The sequence below is a fragment of the Heptranchias perlo genome, unplaced genomic scaffold, assembly GCF_035084215.1.
Source record: "Heptranchias perlo isolate sHepPer1 unplaced genomic scaffold, sHepPer1.hap1 HAP1_SCAFFOLD_63, whole genome shotgun sequence".
Lineage (NCBI taxonomy): Eukaryota > Metazoa > Chordata > Chondrichthyes > Hexanchiformes > Hexanchidae > Heptranchias > Heptranchias perlo.
In genome coordinates this window covers 3,953,791-3,978,390 of record NW_027139655.1, presented here as the reverse complement: position 1 = coordinate 3,978,390, position 24,600 = coordinate 3,953,791, and the positions used below count along the sequence as shown (strand labels likewise).

The 24,600-nt window shown below is 46.6% G+C and overlaps 1 protein-coding gene and 1 long non-coding RNA gene across 2 annotated transcripts in view; both read right to left on the bottom strand.

Moving 5' to 3' along the window:
* LOC137317691 (NACHT, LRR and PYD domains-containing protein 3-like) overlaps positions 1-24,600 on the bottom strand; it is a 174,022-nt gene that overhangs the window by 17,767 nt on the left and 131,655 nt on the right. The gene's annotated exons all lie outside the window — the stretch shown is intronic.
* On the bottom strand, positions 16,220-22,468 carry LOC137317695 (uncharacterized). Its single transcript, XR_010961743.1, has 4 exons — positions 22,371-22,468; positions 21,450-21,677; positions 20,965-21,136; positions 16,220-16,307 (listed from the first exon to the last, which is right to left on the bottom strand). It is a non-coding gene; the product is annotated as an uncharacterized lncRNA (long non-coding RNA).

Sequence of the window (24,600 nt, the reverse complement as noted above, 5' to 3'; positions counted from 1 at the left end):
CTCAATTTCTTATAATGCAGGTTTGGGAAATTACAAATTTGTTTTCGTCAGTCATTAAATTGGGTCTAAAAGACCCTGAGTTAAAGGACTATTGTTTGAGTACTATAAGGTTCTCTCTTTCTGTGCCATTAGGAAGCCAGCCCAGAACTTCCGAATTACCCTGAACATTGTGTTTCCCGCACATTTCTCCAAGGATTAATGATCCATTGTGTGAACATCTGTACATCGTCACAGATCAAATCGAACACTTTGACGTCTCATTCTGTGCTGTGAAATTATAACATTTCAATATTTCTCCATCTCATCCCCTGCAGTCTGTGATGGGTCAGATTTCTAGGGGCGCAGTTAACACTTAACGTCTGGATCATAATACTGCTCTTTACTTGTGAGCCCAGAGCGTCTGGGCGGCACAAAGGATATGTGTATTAGTGTTCAGAGTGTCGGAATCCTACCAGGTGTGTATCGGGTCTCACAGTGTTACAGGATCCTGCCAGATGGGTCTGGGGATTCAGAATATATCAGGATACTGCCAGGTGTGCGTGGGTTTTCATAGTGTATTAAAATCCTGCCAGGTGTTTATGGGGTTTGACAGTTTAAATGGATCCTGCCAGGTGTGTATGGGGATTCACAGTGTTTCTGGATCCTGCCAGGTGTGTATGGGGATTCACAGTGTATCAGGATCCTGCCAGGTGTGTATGGGGACTCACAGTGTGTCAGGATCCTGCCAGGTGTGCATGGGGATTCAAAGTGTATCCGGATCCTGCCAGGTGTGCATGGTGATTCACCGTGTATTAGGATACTGTCAGGTGTGTATCGGGTATCACATTGTATCAGGTTCCTGCCATGAGTGTATGGGGATTCACAGTGTATCAGGAACCAGCCAGCTGTGGATGGGAAGTTACAGTGTATCAGGATCCTGCCAGCTGTTTATGGGGTTTCACAGTGAATCTGCAACCTACCAGGTTAGTACGGGGATTCTGCCAAGTCTGTGTGGGGATTAATAGTGTTCGCCATCCTGACAGGTGTGCATGGTGATTCATAATATATCGGGAACCTTCCCTGTGTGTATGAGGATTCACAGTGTTTCTGGATCCTGCCAGGTGTGTATGGGGACTCACAGTGTATGACGATCCTGCCAGATGAGTATGGGGATTCAATGTGTATCAGGATGCTGCCAGGTGTACATTGGTTTCAGAGTGTATGAGGATCTGGCCAGGTGTGTTTGAGGATATATAGTGTATCAGAATGCTGCCAGGTATGTAAGTGGATTCACAGTGGTTCTGGAACCTGCCAGCTGTATATGGGGATAGACCATGTATCGGGATCCTGTCAGGTGTGTAAGGGGCTTCACACGTTATCAGGAACCAGCCAGTTGTGTATGGAGATTCACAGACTATGATGAACCTGCCTGGTGTGTCTGGGCTCTCAGTGAATCATGATCTTGCCAGTTGTGTATGGGGAGTCACAAAGTATCAGGGTCTCTCAGATATATATGGGGACTTACAGTGAATCATGATCCTGCCAGGTGTGTATGGGGATTCACAGTAAATCGTGATCCTGCCAGGTCTTTATGGGGATTCACAGTGAATCATGAACCTGCCAGGAATATATTGGGATTCACAGTGAATCAGGATTCAGCCAGGTGTGTATGAGGATTCACAGTTGATCAGGATCCTGCCAGTTGTTTCTGGGGATTCGGCGTGTATCAGGATCCTGCCAGGTGTGCATGGGGATTCAGGGCGGATCAGGGTCCTGACAGGTGTGTATGGGGTTTTACTGTGTTTCAGGAAACTGCCAGGTGTGCCTGGGGTTTCATAGTGTTTCTGGATCCTATCAGGTGTGCACGGGGTTTCAGAGTGAATCAGGATCCCGCCTGCTGTTTATGAGGATTCAGATTGTATGAGGATACTGCCAGGTGTATGTGGGGATTCACATTGAATCTGGATCCTGCCAGGTGTTTATGGGTTTTCACAGTGTATCAGGATCCTGCCAGGTTTGTATGTAGATTCAGCGGCTATCAGGATCTTGCTAGGTGTGTATGGGGTTTAACGTGTATCAGGATCCTGCCAGATGTGTATGGGGATTCAAAGCGCATCCGGATTTTCGCCCCAGGTCTGTATGGTGTTTTACTGTGTTTCAGGATTTTCCCCCCAGTTGTTGTATGATTTTTCACAGTGTATCAGGATACCGCGAGGTGTTGATGGGAAGTCACGTTGTATCAGGATCCTGCTAGGTGTTTATGGGGCTTCACCGTGAATCTGGAACCTAACAGGTGAGTATGCGGATTCAATGTGTATCAGGATCCTGCCAGGTGTGTATGGGGATTAATAGCGTTTCGCGATCCCGAGAGGTGCGCATGGCGTGTCGGAATGTATCGGGAACCTTCCAGGTGTGTATGGTGTTTCACAGAGTTTTGGGGTCATGCCAGGTTTGTATAACCGGTGACCTCCGGTCAACACCATCTATCGGGAACCTGCCAGGTGTCGATGGTTATTCAGAATGTATCAGGAGCTTGCCAAGTGTGTATGGGGATTCACAGTGTATCAGGATCCTGCCAGGTTTGCATGACGATTAATGGTGTGTCTGGAAACTGAGGGAAGTGTATGGGACTTCACTGTATATCAGGAGACCCCTGATGTCTATGACGTTTCATAGTGTATCAGGAACCTCCCAGGTGTGTATGGGGCTCACAGTGAATCAGGATCCTGACAGTTGTGTCCGGCGATGGACAATATCTCCGGATCCTGTCAGGTTAGCATGAGCATTCGAAGTGTTTCACGTTTCTGCCAGGTGTGTATGGGCATTCAGTGTGAATCAGGGTGCTGCCAGGTGTACATGGGGTTTCAGAGTGTAGGAGGATCCAGCTCGGTGTGTATGGGGATACACAGTGTGACAGGATGCTGCCAGGTGTGTATGGGGAATCAGAGTGTATGAGGATCCTGCCAAGTGTGTTTGGGGATTCACAGTGGTTCTTGAACCTGCCAGGTGTGTACGGCGCTTCACATGTTATGAGGAACGAGCCAGTTGTGTATGGAGCTTCACAGACTATTAGGAACCTGCATGGTGTGTCTGGGCCTCTCAGTGAATCAGGATCCTGCCAGTTGTGTATGGGGAGTCACAAAGTATCAGTATCTCTCAGATATATATGGGGATTCACAGTGAATCATGATCCTGCCAGGTCTGTATGGAGATTCGCAGTGAATCATGATCCTGCCAGGTGTGTATGGCGTTTCACAGTGTTTCAGTATGCTGCCAGGCGTGTATGGGGTTTCACAGTGTATCATTATCCTGCCAGGAGTTTATGGGGATTCACAGTGTTTCAGTATCCTGCCAGGTGTGTATGGGGTTTCCCAGTGTATCAGGATCCTGCCAGGTGTGTATGGGGTTTCCCAGTTTATCAGGATCCTGCCAAGTGTGTACGGGGATTCACATTGAATCTGGATCCGGCCAGGTGTTTATGGGGATTAATACTGTTTCGCGATCCTGAGAGGTGTGCATGGTGAGTCAGCAGTATCGGGAACCTTCCAGGTGTGTATGGTGTTTCACAGAGTTTTGGGGCCATGCCAGGTTTGTATAACCGATGACCTCCGGTCAACAGCATCTATCCGGAACCTGCCAGGCGTCTATGTTTATTCAGAGTGTAACAGGATCCTGCCAGGTGTGTATGGTGATTCAAAGTGAATCAGGATCCTGCCAGATGTGTGTGGGGATTCACAGTGTATCATTATCCTGCCACGAGTTTATGGGGATTCACAGTGTTTCAGTATCCTGCCAGGTGTGTTTGGGGATTGAGAGTGTATCAAGATCCTGCCAGGTGTTTCTGCGGATTCACAGTCTATCAGGATCCTGCCAGTTGTGTATGGGGATTCACAGTGTATCAGTATCCTGCCAGTTGTGTATGGGGATTCGCAGTGTATCAGTATCCTGCCAGGTGTGTATGGGGATTGAGAGTGTATCAGGATCCTGCCAGGTGTTTCTGCGCATTCACAGTCTATCAGGATCCTACCAGTTGTGTATGGGGATTCACAGTGTATCAGGATCCTACCAGGTGTGTATGGGGATTCACAGTGTATCAGTATCCTGCCAGGTGTGTATGGTGATTCAAAGCGAATCAGGATCCTGCCAGTTGTGTATGGGGATTCACAGTGTATCAGGATCCTACCAGGTGTGTATGGGGATTCACAGTGTATCAGTATCCTGCCAGGTGTGTATGGTGATTCAAAGTGAATCAGGATCCTGCCACGAGTTAATGGGGATTCACAGTGTTTCAGGATCCTGCCAGTTGTGTATGGGGATTCACAGTGTATCAGGATCCTACCAGGTGTGTATGGGGATTCACGGTGTATCAGGATCCTACCAGGTATGTATGGGGATTCACAGTGTATCAGGATCCTACCAGGTAAGTATGGGGATTCACAATGTTACAGGATTTCCCCCCCAGTTGTGTATGAGTTTTCGCAGTGTATCAGGATACCGCCAGGTGTGGATGGGAAGTCACGGTGTATCAGGATCCTGCTCGGTGTTTATGGGGTTTCACAGTGAATCTGGAACCTACCAGGTGAGTATGAGGATTAATAGTGTTTCGCGATCCTGAGAGGTGTGTATGGCGATTCAGAATCTTTCGGGAAACATCCAGTTGTGTTATGGTGATTCAGAGAGTTTCGAGGTCATGCGAGGTTTGTATGAGGATTCAACATCTATCGGGAACCTGTTAGGTGTCTATGGTTATTCAGAGTGTATCAGGAACCTCCCAGGTGTGTATGGGGCTCACAGTCAATCAGGATCCTGCCAGTTATGTTCGGCGATTGACAATGAATCCGGATCCTGTCAGTTTGGCATAGGCATTCGATGTGTTTCAGGTTCCTGCCAGGTTTGTATGGGCATTCAGTGTGAATCAGGGTGCTGCCAGGTGTACATGAGGTTTCAGAGTGTAAGAGGATCCATCCAGGTGTGTATGTGGATACACAGTGTGTCAGGATGCTGCCAGGTGTGTATGGGGATTCAGAGTGTATGAGGATACTGCCAGGTGTGTTTGTTGATTCACTGTGGTTCTGGAATCTGCCAGGTGTGTTTGGAGGTTCATCGTGTATTGGGATCATGTCAGGTGTGTACGGGGCTTCACATGTTATCAGGAACCAGCCAGTTGTGTGGGGGTTTCATTGACTATCAGGAACCTGCCTGGTGTGTCTAGGCCTCTCAGTGAATCAGGATCCTGCCACTTGTGTATGGGGATTCACAATGAATCTGGATCCTGCCAGGTGTTTATGGGTTTTCATAGAGTTTCAGGATCCTGCTAGGAGTGTATGGGGATTCAGAATGTATCAGGATCCTGCCAGGTGTGTATGGGGATTCACAGTGTATCAGGATCCTGCAAGGAGTTTATGGGGATTCACAGTGTATCAGGATCCTGCCAGGTGTGAATGGGGTTTCACAGTTTATTTGGATTTTGCCCCCAGGTGTGTATGGGGATTCACAGTGTTACAGGATTTTCCTCCCAGTTTTGTCTGATTTTTCACAGTGTACCAGTATACCGCCAGGTGTGGATGGGAAGTCAAGGTGTATCAGGATGCTGCTTGGTGTTTATTGGGTTTCACAGTGAATCTGGAAGCTACCAGGTGAGTATGAGGATTCAATGTGTATCAGGATCCTGCCAGGTGTTTATGGGGGTTAATAGTGTTTCGCGATCCTGGGAGGTGTGTGTGGCGATTCAGAATGTTTCGGGAAACTTCCAGGTGTGTATGGTGATTCACAGAGTTTCGGTGTCTGCGAGGTTTGTGTGGGGATTCACCATCTATCGGGAACCTGACAGGTGTCTATGGTTATTCAGAGTGTATCAGGAACCTCCCAGGTGTGTATGGGGCTCACAGTCAATCAGGATCCTGCCAGTTGTGTCCGGCAATTGACAATGTATCCGGATCCTGTCAGTTTAGCATGGGCATTCAAAGTGTTTCAGGTTCCTGCTAGGTGTGTATGGGCATTCAGTGTGAATCAGGGTGCTGCCAGGTGTACATGGGGTTCAAGAGTGTAGGAGGATCCAGCCAGGTGTGTATGGGGATACACAGTGTGTCAGGATGCTGCCTGGTGTGTATGGGGATTCAGAATGAATCATGATCCTGCCAGGTGTGTATGGAGATTCACAGTGAATCATGATACTGCCAGGTGTGTATGTGGATTTACAATGTATCAGGATCCTGCCAGGTGTTCATGGCGTTTCACAGTGTTTCAGTATGCTGCCAGGTGTGTATCGGGTTTCACAGTGTATCAGTATCCTGCAAGGAGTTTATGGGGATTCACAGTATATCAGGATCCTGCCAGGTGTGAATGGGGTTTCACAGTCTATCAGGATCCTGCCAGTTGTGTATGGGGTTTCACAGTCTATCAGGATCCTGCCAGTTGTGTATGGGGATTCACAGTATATCAGGATCCTGCCAGGTGTGAATGGGGTTTCACAGTCTATCAGGATCCTGCCAGAAGTGTATGCGGATTCACCGGCTATCACGATCCTGCCAGGTGTGTATGGGGTTTCACAGTCTATCAGGATCCTGCCAGGTGTGTATGGGGATTCACAGTCTATCAGTATCCTGCAAGATGTGTATGGGGATTCACAGTGTATCAGTATCCGGCAAGGAGTTTATGGGGATTCACAGTATATCAGGATCCTGCCAGGTGTGAATGGGGTTTCACAGTCTATCAGGATCCTGCCAGTTGTGTATGGGGATTCACAATGTATCAGGATCCTGCCAGGTGTGTATGGGGATTAATCGTGTTTCTGGAAACGGAGGGATGTGTATGGGAATTCACAGTGTATCAGGAAACTCCTGATGTCGATGGGGTTTCATAGTGTATCAGGCACCTCCCAGGTGTGTATGGGGCTCACAGTGAGTCAGGATCCTGAGAGTTGTGTCCGTCGATTGAGAGTGTATCCGGATCCTGCCAGTTGTGCAAGGGGAGTCACAAAGTATCAGGATCTCTCAGATGTATATGGGGATTCACAGTGTATCAGGATCCTGCCAGGTGTGTGTGGTGATTCACAGTGAATCAGGATCCTGCCAGATGTGTATGGGGATTCACAGTTTATCAGTATCCTGCCACGAGTTTATGGGGATTCAAAGTGTTTCAGTATCCTGCAAGATGTGTATGGGGATTCACAGAGCATCAGGATCCTGCCAGGAGTGTATGCGGATTCACCGGCTATCACGATCCTGCCAGGTGTGTATGGGGTTTCACAGTCTATCAGGATCCTGCCAGTTGTGTATGGGGATTCACAGTATATCAGGATCCTGCCAGGTGTGAATGGGGTTTCACAGTCTATCAGGATCCTGCCAGAAGTGTATGCGGATTCACCGGCTATCACGATCCTGCCAGGTGTGTATGGGGTTTCACAGTCTATCAGGATCCTGCCAGGTGTGTATGGGGATTCACAGTCTATCAGTATCCTGCAAGATGTGTATGGGGATTCACAGTGTATCAGTATCCTGCAAGGAGTTTATGGGGATTCACAGTATATCAGGATCCTGCCAGGTGTGAATGGGGTTTCACAGTCTATCAGGATCCTGCCAGTTGTGTATGGGGATTCACAATGTATCAGGATCCTGCCAGGTGTGTATGGGGATTAATCGTGTTTCTGGAAACGGAGGGATGTGTATGGGAATTCACAGTGTATCAGGAAACTCCTGATGTCGATGGGGTTTCATAGTGTATCAGGCACCTCCCAGGTGTGTATGGGGCTCACAGTGAGTCAGGATCCTGAGAGTTGTGTCCGTCGATTGAGAGTGTATCCGGATCCTGCCAGTTGTGCAAGGGGAGTCACAAAGTATCAGGATCTCTCAGATGTATATGGGGATTCACAGTGTATCAGGATCCTGCCAGGTGTGTGTGGTGATTCACAGTGAATCAGGATCCTGCCAGATGTGTATGGGGATTCACAGTTTATCAGTATCCTGCCACGAGTTTATGGGGATTCAAAGTGTTTCAGTATCCTGCAAGATGTGTATGGGGATTCACAGAGCATCAGGATCCTGCCAGGAGTGTATGCGGATTCACCGGCTATCACGATCCTGCCAGGTGTGTATGGGGTTTCACAGTCTATCAGGATCCTGCCAGGTGTGTATGGGGATTCACAGTCTATCAGGATCCTGCCAGGTGTGTTTGGGGATTCACAGTGTATCTGGATTTCCAAACCCCCCCCCCCCCCACCCCGCCTGATGTGTATGGGGATTCAATGCGTTTCAGGATTTTCCCCCCAGTTGTGTATGAATTTTCAGTGTATCAGGATACCGCCAGGTGTGGATGGGAAGTCACGGTGTATCAGGATCCTGCTCGGTGTTTATGGGGTTTAACAGTGAATCTGGAACCTACCAGTTGAGTATGGGGAGTCAATGTGTATCAGGATCCTGACAGGTGTGTATGGCGATTCACGGAGTTTCGGGGTCATGCCAGGTTTGTATGGAGATTCACTGCCTGTCGGGAAACTGCCAGGTGTCTATGGTTATTCAGATTGTATAAGGATCCTGCCAGGTTTGCATGCGGATTAATAGTGTTTCTGGAACCTGAAGGATGTGCATGGGACTTCACAGTGTATCAGGAAACTCCTAGTTGTTTATGGGTTTTCACAGTGTTTCAGGAACCTCCCAGATGTGTATGGGGCGCACACTGAAGCAGGATCCTGCCAATTGTGTCCGGCGATTGACAGTGTATCCGGATCCTGCCAGTTTGGTATGGGGATTCGACGTGTTTCAGGTTCCTGCCAGATGTGTCTGCATATTCAATATGAATCAGGATGCTGCCAGATTTACATGGGGTTTCAGTGTGTAAGAGGATCTGACCAGGTGTGTATGGGGATTCACAGTGTGTCAGGATGCTGCCAGGTGTGTATGGGGATTCGGAGTGTATGAGAATCCTGCGACGTGTCTTTGGGGATTCACAGTGTATTAGGATCCTGTCAAGTTTGTACGGGGCTTCACATGTTATCAGGAACCAGCCAGTTGTGCATGGAGCGTTACAGACTATCAGGAACCTGCCTGGTGTGTCTGGGGCTCTCACTGAATCAGGATCTTGCCAGTTGTGTATGGGGAGTCACAAAGTATCAGGATCTCTCAGACATATATGGGGATTCACAGTGAATCATGATCCTGCCAAGGCTTTATTGGGATTCACGGTGAATCATGATCCTGCCAGGTGTTTATGGGGTTTCGCAGTGAATCATGATCCTGCCAGGTGTGTATGGGGATTCGCAGTGCACCAGGTTCCTGCCAGATTGATATGAGGATTCGCAGTAAATCAGTGTACTGCCTAGCTTGCATGTGGGTTCACAGTGTAGCAGGATACTGTCAGGTGTGTTAGGAGGGTCACATTATAGCAGGCTCCTGCCACGTGAGGATGGGTTATCACATTTTATCAGGTTGCGGCCAAGAATATATGGTTTTTTGAGAGAATATAATTATCCTGCCAGTTGTGCATGGGGTGTCACAAAGTATCAGGATCTGCCAGAGGTGTATGGGGACTCACAGTGAAACACGATCATGCCAGATCTGTATGAGAATTCACAGTAAATCAGTATCCTGCCATGCGTTTTTTGGGTGTTCAGAATGTATCAGGATGCCACCAGGTGTGAAAGGGGTTTCACAGTGCATCAAAATAGTGTCAGGTGTTCATGTGGATTCACAAAGTATCAGGATTCTGTCAGGTGTGAATGTGGGTTACAGATTATCAGCATCCTGCCAGGTGTTTATGGGGATTGACAGTGTATCAGGATCCTGCCAGGTGTGTATGGGGATTCACAGTGTATCAGGATCCTGCCTGGTGTGTATGGGGATTCACAGTGCATCAGGATCCTGCCAGGTGTGTGTGGGGATTAACAGTGCATCAGGATCCTGCCAGGTGTGTATGGGGATTCACAGTATATCAGGATCCCGCCAGGTGTGAATGTGGGTTCACAGTGTATCAGGATCCTGTCAGGTGTGTATGTGGGTTCACAGTGCATCAGGATTCTGCCATGTGTGTATGTCGGTTCACAGTGCATCAGGATCCTGCAATGTCTGTATGTGGGATCACAGTGTATCAGGATCCTGCCAGGTGTGTATGTGGGTTCACAGTTTATTCGGATCCTGCCAGGTGTGTATGTGGGTTCACAGTGTATCAGGATCCTGCCAGGTGTGTATGTGGGCTCACAGTTTATTGGGATCCTGCCAGGTGTGTATGTAGGTTCACAGTGAATCAGGATCCTGCCAGGTGTGTATGTGGGTTCACAGTTTATTTGGATCCTGCCAGATGTGTATGTGGGTTCACAGTGTATCAGGATCCTGCCAGGTGTGTAAGTGAGTTCACAATGTATTAGGATCCTGCCAGGTGTGTATGGGGATTCACAGTGTATCAGGATCCTGCCAGGTGTGTATGGGGATTCACAGTGTATCAGGATCCTGCCAGGCGTGTAAGTGGGTTCACAATTTATTAGTATCCTGCCAGGTGTGTATGGGGATTCACAGTGTATCAAGATCCTGCCAGGTGTGTATGGGGATTCACAGTGTATCAGGATCCTGCCAGGTGTGTATGGGGATTCACAGAGAATCAGGATCCTGTGACGTGTCTTTTGGGATTCACAGTGTATCAGGATCTCGTCAAGTTTGTACGGAGCTTCACATGTTATCTGGAACCAGCCAGTTGTGCCTGGAGCTTTACAGACTATGAGGAGCCTGCCTGGTGTGTCTGGGACTCTCACTGAAGCAGGATCCTGCCAATTTTGTATGGAGAGTCACAAAGTATCAGGATCCCTCAGATACATATTGAGATTCACAGTGAATCATGATCCTGCCAGGTCTTTATGGGGATTCACGGTGAATCATGATCCTGCCAGGTGTGTATGGGGTTTCGCAGTGCATCATGATCCTGCCAGGTGTGTATGGGCATTCGCAGTGAATCAGGTTCCTGCCAGATTTACATGAGGATTCGCATTAAATCAGTGCACTGCCATGTGCATATGGGGAATCAGAGTGTATCAGTATCCTTCAAGGTTTGTATGGGGATTCACATTGTATCAGAATCCTGCCTGGCGTGCATGTGGGTTCACAGTGTATCAGGATCCTGCCAGGTGTGTTAGGAGGGTCAGAGTATTGCAGGATCCTGCCACGTGATTATGGGTTATCAGAGTGCATCTGGTAGCGGCCAAGAATGTACGGGGTTTTGAGAGAACATAATTATCCTGCCCATTGTGCATGGGGTGTCACAAAGTATCAGGATGTGCCAGATGTAAGAACATAAGAACATAAGAAATAGGAGCAGGAGTAGGCCAATCGGCCCCTCGAGCCTGCTCCGCCATTCAATAAGTTCATGGCTGATCTGATCCTCACCTCAAATCTAAATTCATGTCAAATTTGCTGCCCGCTCCCCGTAACCCCTAATCCCCTTTACTTCAAGGAAACTGTCTATTTCTGTTTTACATTTATTTAATGATGTAGCTTCCACAGCTTCCTGGTGCAGCAAATTCCACAGACCTACTACCCTATGAGTGAAGAAGTTTCTCCTCATCTCAGTTTTGAAAGAGCAGCCCCTTATTCGAAGATTATTTGTGTGGGGACTCACAGTGAATCAAGATCCTTCCAGATTTGTATGAGAATCCACAGTAAATCAGTATCCTGCCATGTGTTTTTTGGGTATTCAGTGTGTATCAGGAAGCTACCAGGTGTGAAAGGTGTTTCACAGTCCATCAAAATAGTGTCAGGTGTTCATTGGGATTCACAGTGATTGGGGATCCTACCAGGTGTTTATAGGGCTTGCACAGTCAATCAGGATCCTGCCAGGTGTTTATGGGGATACACAGTGCATCAGGATCCTGCCAGGTGTGAATGTGGGTTCACAGTTTATTCGGATCCTGCCAGGTGTGTCTGTGGGATCACAGTGTATCAGGATCCTGCCAGGTGTGTATGTGGGTTCACAGTGTATCAGCATCCTGCCAGGTGTGTATGGGGATTCACAGTATATCAGGATCCTGCCAGATGTGTATGGGGATTCATAGTGTATCAGGAGCCTGCCAGGTGTGTATGTGGGTTCACACTGTATCAGGCTCCTGCCAGTTGTGTATGGGGTTTCATAGTGTATCAGGATCCCGCCAAGTGTGTATGAGGATTCAAAGTTTATGGGATTTCTGAACAGATCGTGATCAGCAGCCGGGCCAAGTGAAATAATGCAACCTGCGTATCTTTGCAGGATATGTCAGAAATCGTACAATCGTTGAGGATTGATTTTGAATCAAAACGAGGTTCATTTCTGTTCCCTCCACCCTTTGAATTTCTGATTACCAGATTCTGAAAATCTCTAAACAAAAGACTACAGTCAAACATTCTGAATTTCAGAAGTGAAATAAACGGTTTGAAATCTCCACTTCATCACTTACCTTTCAGGTGACTGGGTATTTCAGATAAACCTCGTCCGATGTTCATATAATCAAATGGATCAGGACCTGTTTAAATCAATGAGCTTTCATGAAATCAGATCTGTGTAATATTATAGTAAATTCTGCAGTGTTTCAATCTGAAATTGAATTCAATGTGTGATTTTACTGTACCAAGTTCCTGCATCTCTTTCAGTATTTTGTCCAACTTTGGTACCACATGGTGCATTTTCACAAAGGATTCCCACATCACCCTTCGAGCCGGAGAGCCTTTCTCCATCACCAGACTTAGGAGAAGTTTGGAACTGTCCGTCCTGTTTCCCTTCTCCACGAGATCAACGACTTTCTGTAAACAATAACAATGAATATATTGGTCCCGACTTTTCCCACTCAAACTTAAACTGTTTCCCTTCTACTTTCAGTCCAACACAAGAGTTATACCCGAACCGTTCCCCTGTCCTTTGTACAGACACTGTCCGATCCACTGGGTATTTTCACCTCTTCGTATCATTGTTTCAGGTTCACTGTATTTTCAGTTTGATCAATTTCTTTCCGATTTGACCTGTTTCTGTTCTGTCACATTCAATGATTCTAAGATCTGATATCCTGTTAGCTCTGTGATGTTTAAATAATCCAAATTTATTCTGCGTCCCTCCCACTTACCCGATGTTCCTGTCCACTGAAATGCCTCTCGTATGTTAACAACGAGCTGACTCCGTCCACCACTTCTTCAATCGCCTGTTCTAATCTGTCCCGGTAGAATTTCGTCAACTGGAACAGCTGGTAATCGTCGCACTTTGTCAGGAACTCAGTGATTGCAGCGACCGGATCTGTGAACAAAAATGGAGAAAACTAAACACATTATCGACTTTCTATCCGGGCGGCTACATTTCCTCTTAAACCAAACGGCTGAAACCTCCTGTGAGCCACATTATCAAATACCTTCTGAAAACCCATATACACCGCATGTGCTGCATCCCATCGATCTGTACAGTCAATTATCAACAAAGCTGTATCAAATTTGTCAAATACGACTTGTCTGCCGCGAATCAGTTCCAGCCTCCCCTGATCATCCCCTGTTTCTCCAAATGTTCACTAATTCGACCTGGAATTACAGATTCGAGGAGTTTGCCCACTGTTGACGGAGACTAATTGGTCTCCAGTTACCCGTTGATCCTCTCTCCCTATTTTAACAGAGACATTACTTGGGCTCCTTCAGTCCACCTTGATATTTTTGATAACAAACGAGGATTGAGAAATTGTGATCAGAGTCCCTCCTTCTCCTCTCTGACTTCCTTTAACAGCCTCGGGAGTGTTAACTCTGGGCCCAGTGATTTATCCACCTCGGCGATTTTTCTCAGATCCAAATCCTTCTCTACAGTTATCTCTAACTATGGTCCCACATCCTTCTCTAGTACACCAACATTTTCACTTCCACCATCATATTTAAAAACTAAAGGAAATATTTTGTATCTCCCCAAAACTTCATCCACAACGAGTTTTCCCCAGTTTCCCCTCTATCTCACCTCCACTGATTGCTGGCCTGAAAAGCCCACCGAGAATTGTGCTGCTTCTCTTCCTCTTGCTTAACTAATTACATGTGGATTCGATGTTAACATAGCTCCCTGGAAGATTCTTATGTTCTAAATCTCTCCTTTCCTCGACCTCTCTGTTCCCCTTTCAGACTCTCCTTAAAACCTATCTCTTTGACCAAGCTTTTGGTCACCCGTCCAAATATCTCGTTATTTGACTCGGTCTCAAATTTTGTTTGGTAATCGCTCCTGTGAAGCGCCCTGGGTCGTTTTACTAATTTAAAGGTGCTATATAAATGCAAGTTGTTATTGTTCTAACTCTGTCTTAGAACCTTTTACTAATACCGGCGTCCAGAACAATATTTCTCTCCACTCAAAATGTTTTCATCAGAAACATTTCGCTCTGAGCCCTGTGAAAACTCAGGCCCTGTCTTCCAGATACTAGATCACATCTCTTACACTTCTGATTTTCCGAATATGTTTGGAATGAGTTGTATATTCACAGACATAACTCACAATCCTAACTCCGATTTTTTGATATGTTGACCCGTTTCCGTTTCATTGCTTTTTTTAAAATACGAAGTGACTTTATCTCTCAATATTTCAAAACCACCTTCCTTTATTCCTGCTAATAAATTTTCGCTCTTTCATAAATCTTCTGTTCTGCTCCAACAGTTTTATTAATCCCAATCTCTAGCCTCAGTAACTGAGATTTCCCATCCTCCAGTCATATCAACTGAAACCCTCCTGCTTCATTCATCCAGTCTGTAAAAACATTGTTGGTCGGTTCAGACCGTGACCGTCCCTTCCCTTCTCCCTGAACTCACTTCAGTCCCCAAGACCGTGAACCATTCCCTCCTGCTCCATTCACCCAGTCTGTAAAACCATTGTTGGTCGGTTCAGACCGTGACCGTCCCTTCCCTTCTCCCTGAACTCACTTCAGTCCCCAAGACCGTGAACCATTCCCTCCTGCTCCATTCACCCAGTCTGTAAAACCATTGTTGGTCGGTTCAGACCGTGACCGTCCCTTCCCTTCTCCCTGAACTCACTCTACTCCCCAAGACCGTGAACCCTTCCCTCCTGCTCCATTCACCCAGTCTGTCAACCCATTGTTGGTCGGTTCAGATCGTGTCCGTCCCTTCCCTTCTCCCTGAACTTACTCTAGTGTTACAAGACCGTGAACCCTTCCCTCCTGCTCCAAACTCCTACACATTGAACTGCCTCATATATCCCTCCTTAAGTGGCCCAGTGTAAAACTGTGGCACCCCATCCACCACCCTGAACATTCACTCCCTTCTCCGGCGCAATGTGACTGCAGTGTGTACCATCCACAGGATGCACTGCAGCAACTCGCCAAAGCTTCTTCGACAGCACCTCCTAAACCCATGACCTTGACTACCTAGAAGGGCAAGGACAGCAGGCACATGGGAACAACATCACCTGCACGTTCCCCTCCAAGTCACACACCATCTCGACTTGGAAATATATCGCCGTTCCTTCAGCGTCGCTGGGTCAAAATCCTGGAACTCCCTTCCTAACAGCACTGTGGGAGAACCGACACCACACGGACTGCAGCGGTTCAAGAAGGAAGCTCATCACCACCTTCTCAAGGGCAAGTAGGATTGGTAACATACTGGATTACAAATAAATGCTGGCCTTGCCAGCGACGCCCACATCCCATGAACAAATAAAAAAAAATCCAGTGATCACCACTTAGAGGCCTTGTTTTTTAGTCTCGAACTTAAATCTTAATATTCCCTCCATAAACGTATTGCTCTCCATGTTACTGGTTCCAACCATGACTATTCTCTGCTCTCCTTTCCATCCCAGAGTTGGTCCTACCTGTTACAGGATGTTCTTCCCTCTGATACCAGGAAGGTAACTTACCATTCGGGACCTGCTCAGAGCTGCAGAAGAGTCTGTCTATTTTCCTGACGATAGTATCTCCCACCACTATCGCTCTCCTAATCCTGTGCCCCACCTGCCTCTCACGCCCGCTCCACTCGGGGTGTCCCCCTGCTCCCTGGTCTCACATTGTTACTCATGAAGGCCATCCTCTGAGTCATTGTCTCTATCCACCTTACATCCCTAACACCAGGTATTGATTCGACAGTTCCAGTACTCAGGAGATCCCTCCACCTGTGACTGCACTGTCCCTCTGGATGGTCACTCACTTCCCTCTTTCTACACAGTATCTGTGCAGTTACCTCTTCCTGTGTGAGCTGCAGGTTCTTCCTCGAGATCTGAACCCTTTGTCAGGACAGAAAATATATTTTGATGAATTTTGTGAACCTACCTGTATCCATTGTCATTCTTGGTGAAAATGTTGGATCTTCTCTCCTGTTTGATCCTTCAGCCATGGTGGTGACAGATTCCCAGATTCTGATGCTCTGTAATAAATACAATATTAATAGGAGTGTTAGACAGAAATACTAAAATGAGCAAGAGAACGTACCCTTGTTAAGCATTCACGACCCTCTGTGGGAAGATATTCCTCCTCATCTCAATCTTGAAAGGCCAACCTCTTATCCTGCAACTATGCCCCTGAGTTCTGGACTCTCTAGGTGGGGGAATTCAGTTTACTTTATATTCCATTTTCTCCCTTGTTATCAATGTTTTGATCGTCCATTGTTGGTTTCTGAAACTCTCCCAATCTCCAGGCTTATTACTCTTCTTCGCAACATTATAGGCTCTTCTTTCAATCTAGTACTCTCCTTAACTTCTTTACATTCCAATGGGCGGATCACTTTTCCAGTGAAGTTTTTATTTCTCAACGGAACGTAGACTTGTTGTGAATACTAAAATATTTCTTCAAATGTTTGACATTGATTTTCAACTGTCAAACCATTTAATTGTATTTCCCTCTTTTTCTTCGACAACTCGCCTGTCATACCTTTGTAATTGGCTTTATTTAAGTTTAAGATTCTAGTTTCTGACTTTCGAACGTTTCTTTCAAACTCAATGTGAAATTCTATCATATTATGATCACTATTCTCCAGAGGTTCTTTCACTGTTAAGTTTCTAATTAACCCTATCTCATTACATAATACAAGATCGAAAATAAAATGTTCCCTGGTTGCTTCCATGAAGTATTGCTCTTGGAAACCGTCTCGAATACATTCCGTCAACTCGTCTTCCAAACTACCTTTGCCATCCTGATTTGCCCATTCTGTACGCAGATTAAAGCCCCCCGTAATGACTGCATTTCCTTTGTTACAAGATCCCATTGTTTCATAATTAATACTCTATACTACGGTATTAGTAATATTAGGGGGTCAATAAATTACTCGCACCAGTGTTTTCTGCCCCTTTTTATTTATAATTTCCACCCATATTAATTCTACTTCCTGATCTTCCGAGCCAAGATCCTTTCTCACCATAAAACCAGAAGAGATAGGAGCAGGAGTAGGCCATTCGGCCCCTCGAGCCTGCTCCGCCAATCAATGATATTATAGCTGATCTGATTTTTACCTCAACTCCACTTTCCCGCCTTTTCCCCATTTCCTTTGACTCCCTTGCTGATCAAAAATTTGTCAAACTCAGTCTTGAATGTATTCAATTACTCAGCTTCCACAGCTTTTTGGGGTAAAGAATTCCAAAGATTCACGACCCTCTGGGAGAAGAAATTCCTCCTCATTTCCGTCTTAAACGGGCGACTCATTATTCTGAGATTCCGCCCCCGAGTTTTAGATTCTCCGATGAGGGGCAACATTCTCTCAGCATCTGCCCTATCGAGTCCCCTCAGGATCTTGTATGTTTCAATAAGGTCTCCACTCATCCTTCTGAACTCCAACCTGTTCAACCTTTCCTCATAAGACAACCCTTCCATGCGCGGAATCAATGTAGCGAACCTTCTCTGAACTGCCTCCAAAGCAAGTATGTCCTTCCTTAAATAAGGGCACCAGAACTGTACGCAGTACTCCAGGTGTGGTCTCATCAGCTCCCTGTACAGTTGTAGCATGACTTTCCTGCTTTTATACTCCATACCCCAAGAAATAAAGGCCAATATTCCGTTTGCCTTCCGGATGACCTGCTGCACCTGCATGTTGACTTTTTGTGTTACGTGTACGAGGACACCCAGATCCATCTGTACCGCAGCATTTTGTAATATTTCTCCATTCAAATAATGTTTTGCGTTTTTATTTTTCCTCCCAAAGTGGATGACTTCACATTTTCCCACATTATAATCCATCTGCCAAATTTTTGCCCATTCGCTCAACCTGTCAATATCCCTTTGCAGACACTTTGTGTCCTCATCACAACTTGCTTATCCACCTATCTTTGTATCATCAGCAAATTTGGCCACAAGACAGTCTGTCCCTTCATCCAAGTCATTGCACCTGTCCTTAGGTCATCCTTTATTAATTGGGCTACGCACCCATCATTTCCATTCTGCCCATCTTTTCTAAAACATCATGTTCCCTGGAGTATTTTGTTCCCGACCTTCGTAATTTTTCAACAATGTATCTGTAATTGCTATTAGGTCAAACCCATATATCGCTATATGTGCAATTAATTCATCTATCTTGTTCCGAATGCTCCGTGCATTCAGATAAAGAACCTTAAATTTTGACTTTTCACCAGTTTTTCCCGCTTTGCCCTTCCTTGTTGTTGCATTATTATTGGAAAACTCCCTGTCCCTTCCTGCCACACTCTGGTTATCTTTACCCAAGTCACCAAACTGTTTCACTGTCTTAAATGTTCTCATTAGATTTCTAAATTTTTCCTCACCTGAACCCTCCCCACTTTTTTCAGTTTAAAGCCCTTTACAGGAGAATAGTTGATGAAAATATCGACTGTGTAAAGGTCAAACTAATTTTCCCTCACTAATGTTAAATAAAAATCAAATCGTTGAATTGTTGCTGATTGAAAGCTGACACCTCCCTCAGGAAACAAACCACTGAGCCAGTCCCATATCGACACCACACTGACCCAGTCACAAACCGAAACCCCATTGACCCAGTCCTACACCGACACCCCACTGACCCAGTCCCACACCGACACCCCACTGACCCAGTCCCACACCGACACCCCACTGACGAAGTCCCACACCGACACCCCACTGACCCATTCCTGCAACGTCACCGCACGGACCCAATCCCACACCGAAACATCACTGACCCTGCTCCACACCGAAACCCCACTGACCCAGTCCAAAAGCGAAAACCCACGGACTCAGTCCCACACCGACACCCCAATGACCCAGTCCCAAACCCGCACCCCACTGATCAGTCCGACAACTACACCCCACCGACCCAGAAACAAACCGACACCCCACGGACCCAATCCCACACCGACACCCCACGGACGCAGTCCCACACCGACACCCCACTGACCCAATCCCACACCGAAACCCCACGGACCCAGTCCCACACCGACACCCCACTGACCCAATCCCACACCGACACCCCACTGACCCAATCCCACACCGAAACCCCACGGACCGAGTCCCACACCGACACCCCACTGACCTAGTCCTAAACCCATATCCCACTAACCCAGTCCCACACCGACAGCCCACTGACCCAGTCCCACACCGACACACCACTGACCCAGTCCCACACCGACACCCCACTGACCCAGTCCCACACCGACACCTCACTGACCAAGACCCACATCGACACCATACTGACCCAGTCCCACACCGACACCCCACTGACCTAGTCCTAAACCCATATCCCACTAACCCAGTCCCACACCGAAACCCCACGGACCCAGTCCCACACCGACACCCCACTGACCCAGTCCCACACCGACACCCCACTGACCCAGTCCCACACCGACACCTCACTGACCAAGACCCACATCGACACCATACTGACCCAGTCCCACACCGACACCCCACTGACCCAGTCCCACACCGACACCCCACTGACCCAGTCCCACACCGACACCCCACTGACCCAGTCCTACACCGACACCCCACTGACCCAGTCCCACACCGACACCCCATTGACCCAGTCCCACACCGACACCCCACTGACCCAGTCCCACACCGACACCCCACTGACCCAGTCCCACACCGACACCCCACTGACCCAGTCCCACACCGACACCCCACTGACCCAGTCCCACACCGACACCCCACTGACCCAGTCCCACACCGACACCCCACTGACCCAGTCCCACACCGACACCCCACTGACCCAGTCCCACACCGACACCCCACTGACCCAGTCCCACACCGACACCCCACTGACCAAGACCCACATCGACACCATACTGACCCAGTCCCACACCGACACCCCACTGACCCAATCCCACAGCGAAACCCCACGGACCCAGTCCAACACCGACACCCCACTGACCTCGTCCTAAACCCATATCCCACTTACCCAGTCCCACACCGACAGCCCACTGACCCAGTCCTAGAGCCACACCCCACTGACCCAGTCCCACATCGACACCCCACGGACCCAATCCCACATCGACACCATACTGACCTAGTCCGATACCAACACCCCACTGACCCAGTCCTACACCGAAACCCCACTGACCCACTCCCACACCAACACCCCACTGACCCAGTCCTACACCGAAACCCCACTGACACAGTCCCACAGAGACACCCCACTGACCCAGTCCTAAACTGACTCCTCAACGACGCAGAAATACACCGACACCCACTGAAACGTTGTGTTATTAAATGTAGTAACTTCCTCTTTACCATTTAAATGTTTGAATAAACTGATCCGTGACACATGATCCGCACCCAGGTAATTATAAACCTCGGTAATTCTCCAGGGTGCTCTGTGTTGTATTTATCACAACATGTCGCTGTGAGATCACCAACAGTTTAAACCAAACAAACTGCACTGAAAGCAGCAGGAACTTTAGTCAATCGTCACTTTGCTATCTTTGTTTCAGTGAGGCCATCGGGGAATAAATACCAGATCTCTAATATTACAGCGAAGAAAAATATTTTTCATTATCGTTCTGTTGATTTGTTTTTACTGCATGATCTATTTCACCAAAAGAAATTATAACATCGAACATCGATCCAAAAACGTTGGACTAAATCAAAAGCATTGTGGTGTTTCAATTTACCCGATATCCTTGATCACTTAAGGGTTTCTTGTATGTTAACACAAAGCTGCCTCCCTCCACATATTCATCAATTGCCTGTTCTCTTCTATTCTATCATGGGTGGACATCTTGATATTTAACAGCCCGGCAATCGTCGGAAATTGCAGGGTCTCGGAAATTGTGGGGCTTCGATCTGTGAAGAGAAAGTCAAGGAGACAAAGGCGTTGTATATTATCCATTTGGTGTTAGTTTATCAATCCTGGAAGGTTATAATATCAGCAGATTAGTGATGGACCCTACCACCTGTTGGCAATTTGTGTAGTTACTTTTTATATAAAGATTAGTGATGGACCCTCCTTCCTGTTGGTAATTTGTGTAGTTACTTTGTATATAAAGATTAGTGATGGACCCTCCTACCTGTTGGTAATTCATGAAGTTACTTTTCATATAAAGATTAATGATGGACCCTCCTACCTGTTGAAATTCAAAGCATCCCCACAAATTACCTTAATTAATGATCAGGAACCTCCTATCTGCGTGAAAGATTGTTTCAGCCCTGAAACGGTTTCCATCAAAACATTCCTGATTTTTTTCTCTCCAAAGGGAGCGGCGTCTCCGTTTTTCAGTTGAGTCAGTCTGGCAAATAAATTCCTCAGTAATTCGAACTTATTTTCGCAGAAGCGGCATTTCCTGCTCTATTTTCCCACCTAATGCACATCCGTTTCCAACTGACACTGTCACATTAAACAGAAATGAATTATTGTAATTAATCTGCATCAAGTTTTATATCCGAAATTGCTCCTATCATTTGACTGGATCGCGTTCAGTCCGGCCTCGGGTAACCAGAGGCTGATTTTCCAGCTGCCCAGCTGAGATCGATAATCGGCCAGAGCGAATGTGTGAACCCTTCGCTGAGCTGAACTGTGTGTTCGGTCTGAACAGATGGTCCCGCCTTTTATCAGTTAAATAAAAGTGTACCGGGCACCAAAGCGTCCAGTGAGTAAAAAGAGCCAGTGTTACAGTAAAAATAAATACATATGGACTGAGAAATGACGAGCTATCCACCCCTGTTTACTGAGCTTCAAATTGTAAAATAGGGAGGAGGCGCCGTTGGACCAGAATGGGTTAAATCCCCAGCGTTCATGTTCCTACTTTCTGTCCCGTAACCGCTCTTATAATATTGTGTCTGTGGGGAGACTAGTGGAGACCCGAAGAGGGTTTAGCCCTGAAATCCCCGGTGTAAAATATCCCGCCTTCAGTCACTCTCCGAAAGAACAATAAATGAATTGTTACACCCGCGAAGAATACAGAGCTCCCCACGCCGGGGAACATATCTGACCGCGGGAAATCGGCTTTAAAAAGAAAGAGGATAGGGAGAAAACGATAATAAAATAACAATATGAAGCTGAGAAACTACATTAACCTACCTTAATCCCGCAAGGATTTTCTCTCTCTCAATGTCCGTGTCGATTTTGCAACTTGTATCCTTGTTATTTCATTGCGACCAATCAGGTGGAATTCCCTTGTTTTATTTGAACAGGTCCTCAATTGTGATTTTGATCTGATCCTTGTGATGTGAGATTCTGAACTCCGCCCTCTGTGTGAAAGCTGCTGTCAAACCTCAGGATGGATTTTAACTCAAACATTCCTCGTTTGTTTCAGGACAGGAAGCGGCCTCTCTGGTGAAATCAAATCATAAAATCATAGAATCGTTACAGCAAAGAAGGAGGCCATTCGACCCATCGATCCCATACCGGCTCAATGCAAGAGCAATCCAATTAGTCCCACTGGCCCGCCCTATCCCCGTAGCCATGCAAATATTTCCTTCCAGTCCCTTTTGAAAGCCACGATTGAATCTGCCTCCACCTCCGCCTCGGGCGGTGCATTCCAGATCCTAACCACTCGCTGATAAAAAAGTTTTTCCTCATGTCACATTTGGTTCTTTTGCCAATCACCTTAAATCTATGTCCTCTGGTTCTTGACCCTTCCACCAGTGGGAACAGTTTCTCTCTATCCACTCTGTCTAGGTTCTTCATGATTTTGAACACCTCGATCAAATCTCCAAGCAACCTTCTATGTTCCAATGAGAACAACCCCAGCTTCGCCAGTCTATCCACGTAACTGAAGTCCCTCATCCCTGGAAACATTCGAGTAAATCTTTTCTTCACCCTTTCCAAGGCCTTCACATCTTTCCTAACGTGAGGTGCCCAGAACTGGATAGACGTAGCTTTTCAAGCCTATCTGAGTAGCTATGATGTTTTAAACTGGGAATCAATCTTGTGGCCCTCCTTCTATAAAGCTTCAATATCACCCACCATGTGCGGGGGCCAAAACTGGACATAGTATTCTAAATGAGGCCTAACTATGGACTGTACAAGGACACAATGGCATGTCTCGTTTTATATTGAATAGTCCTGTGAATTCAGCCCAGTACCCTATTTGCTTTAGATACAGTAACACGACATTGGTAATGAACTTTTAGAGAGTTATACACTATGACGCCAAAATCTTTTTCTTTCTCCACAGGCTTTAGTCCTGTACCATGTACGGTGTGTGTATACTTAGTGTTGGTCCGGCCCACATAACAGTACATTTCTCTCAGTTAATTATCGAAGGCATCAAGGGATAGGGGATCGGGCGGGAAAGTGGATTTGAGGTTGAAGATCAGCCATGATCTTAATGAATGGCAGAGCAAGCTCGAGCGGCCGTATGGCCTACTCCGGCCCTTATTTCTTATGTTCTTATGTTTGCACTTTCAACCTAGGTCCCAACAGCCAGTGCCTTGTCAGTGAGCTGAGGGGGAGGCTGTTTCTGTAAGTGAGGACATTAACCATTTAACCGCCGTATTAACCTATCCCTGAGCATCAATCACCTCAGTTACTTGGCAATGAGTGCCTACTTTCCGCAATTATATTTACCATAGTAAATATTCAGCAGATACACCAGTTACATTGTTAAATCCAGAAAGGGCCGTTCCTTTGCTGTGGTGGGTATAAAGATTGGATTTTCTTCATTTTCAGGGGGGTTAGCAGACAGTAATAAATAACACTCCTCGGGATGTAAGTGAGAAAGTGTTTGAGGACAGATTGTGGTGATAATTCCGAGGGACTGATTGTTGTGATCAATCCCAGGGACTGATTGCGTTATTTTCTAATTTTCTCTCCAATTTCCCCTTTGTTTTTTGACCAGGATTAAGGATTCATTCAGGCCGAAGGCACAACCTGAAGCGATTGGCCCCAAAATCCCACAATATTTGTCTTCATGTGAACTCTCCCTCCAGAGACGATCTCTTTCTTGCTTGTTTCAATCTATCGTTATTTTAAGTGGTGAGTTATTCATTTTAAGAAAAAACATTCAAACGAATAAGCCAATCTCATTAAATTCACTGTTAAATGGACAGTGTGGGTAAATGATGGGTTTTCATGCAGTCGGGGTACGTTAATTGAGATTTTTAAAAATTATAAAATAATTCGATAGAATATTACATAACATTATATCGAACGTACAGCACAGAAACAGGCCATTCGGCCCAACAGGTCCATGCCCCCCACTAGTCTCCTCCTTCCCTACTTCACCTAACCCGAGCAACATATCCTTCTATTCCTTTCTCCCTCATGTGTTTATCCAGCTTCCCCTAAAATGCATCTATGCTATTCG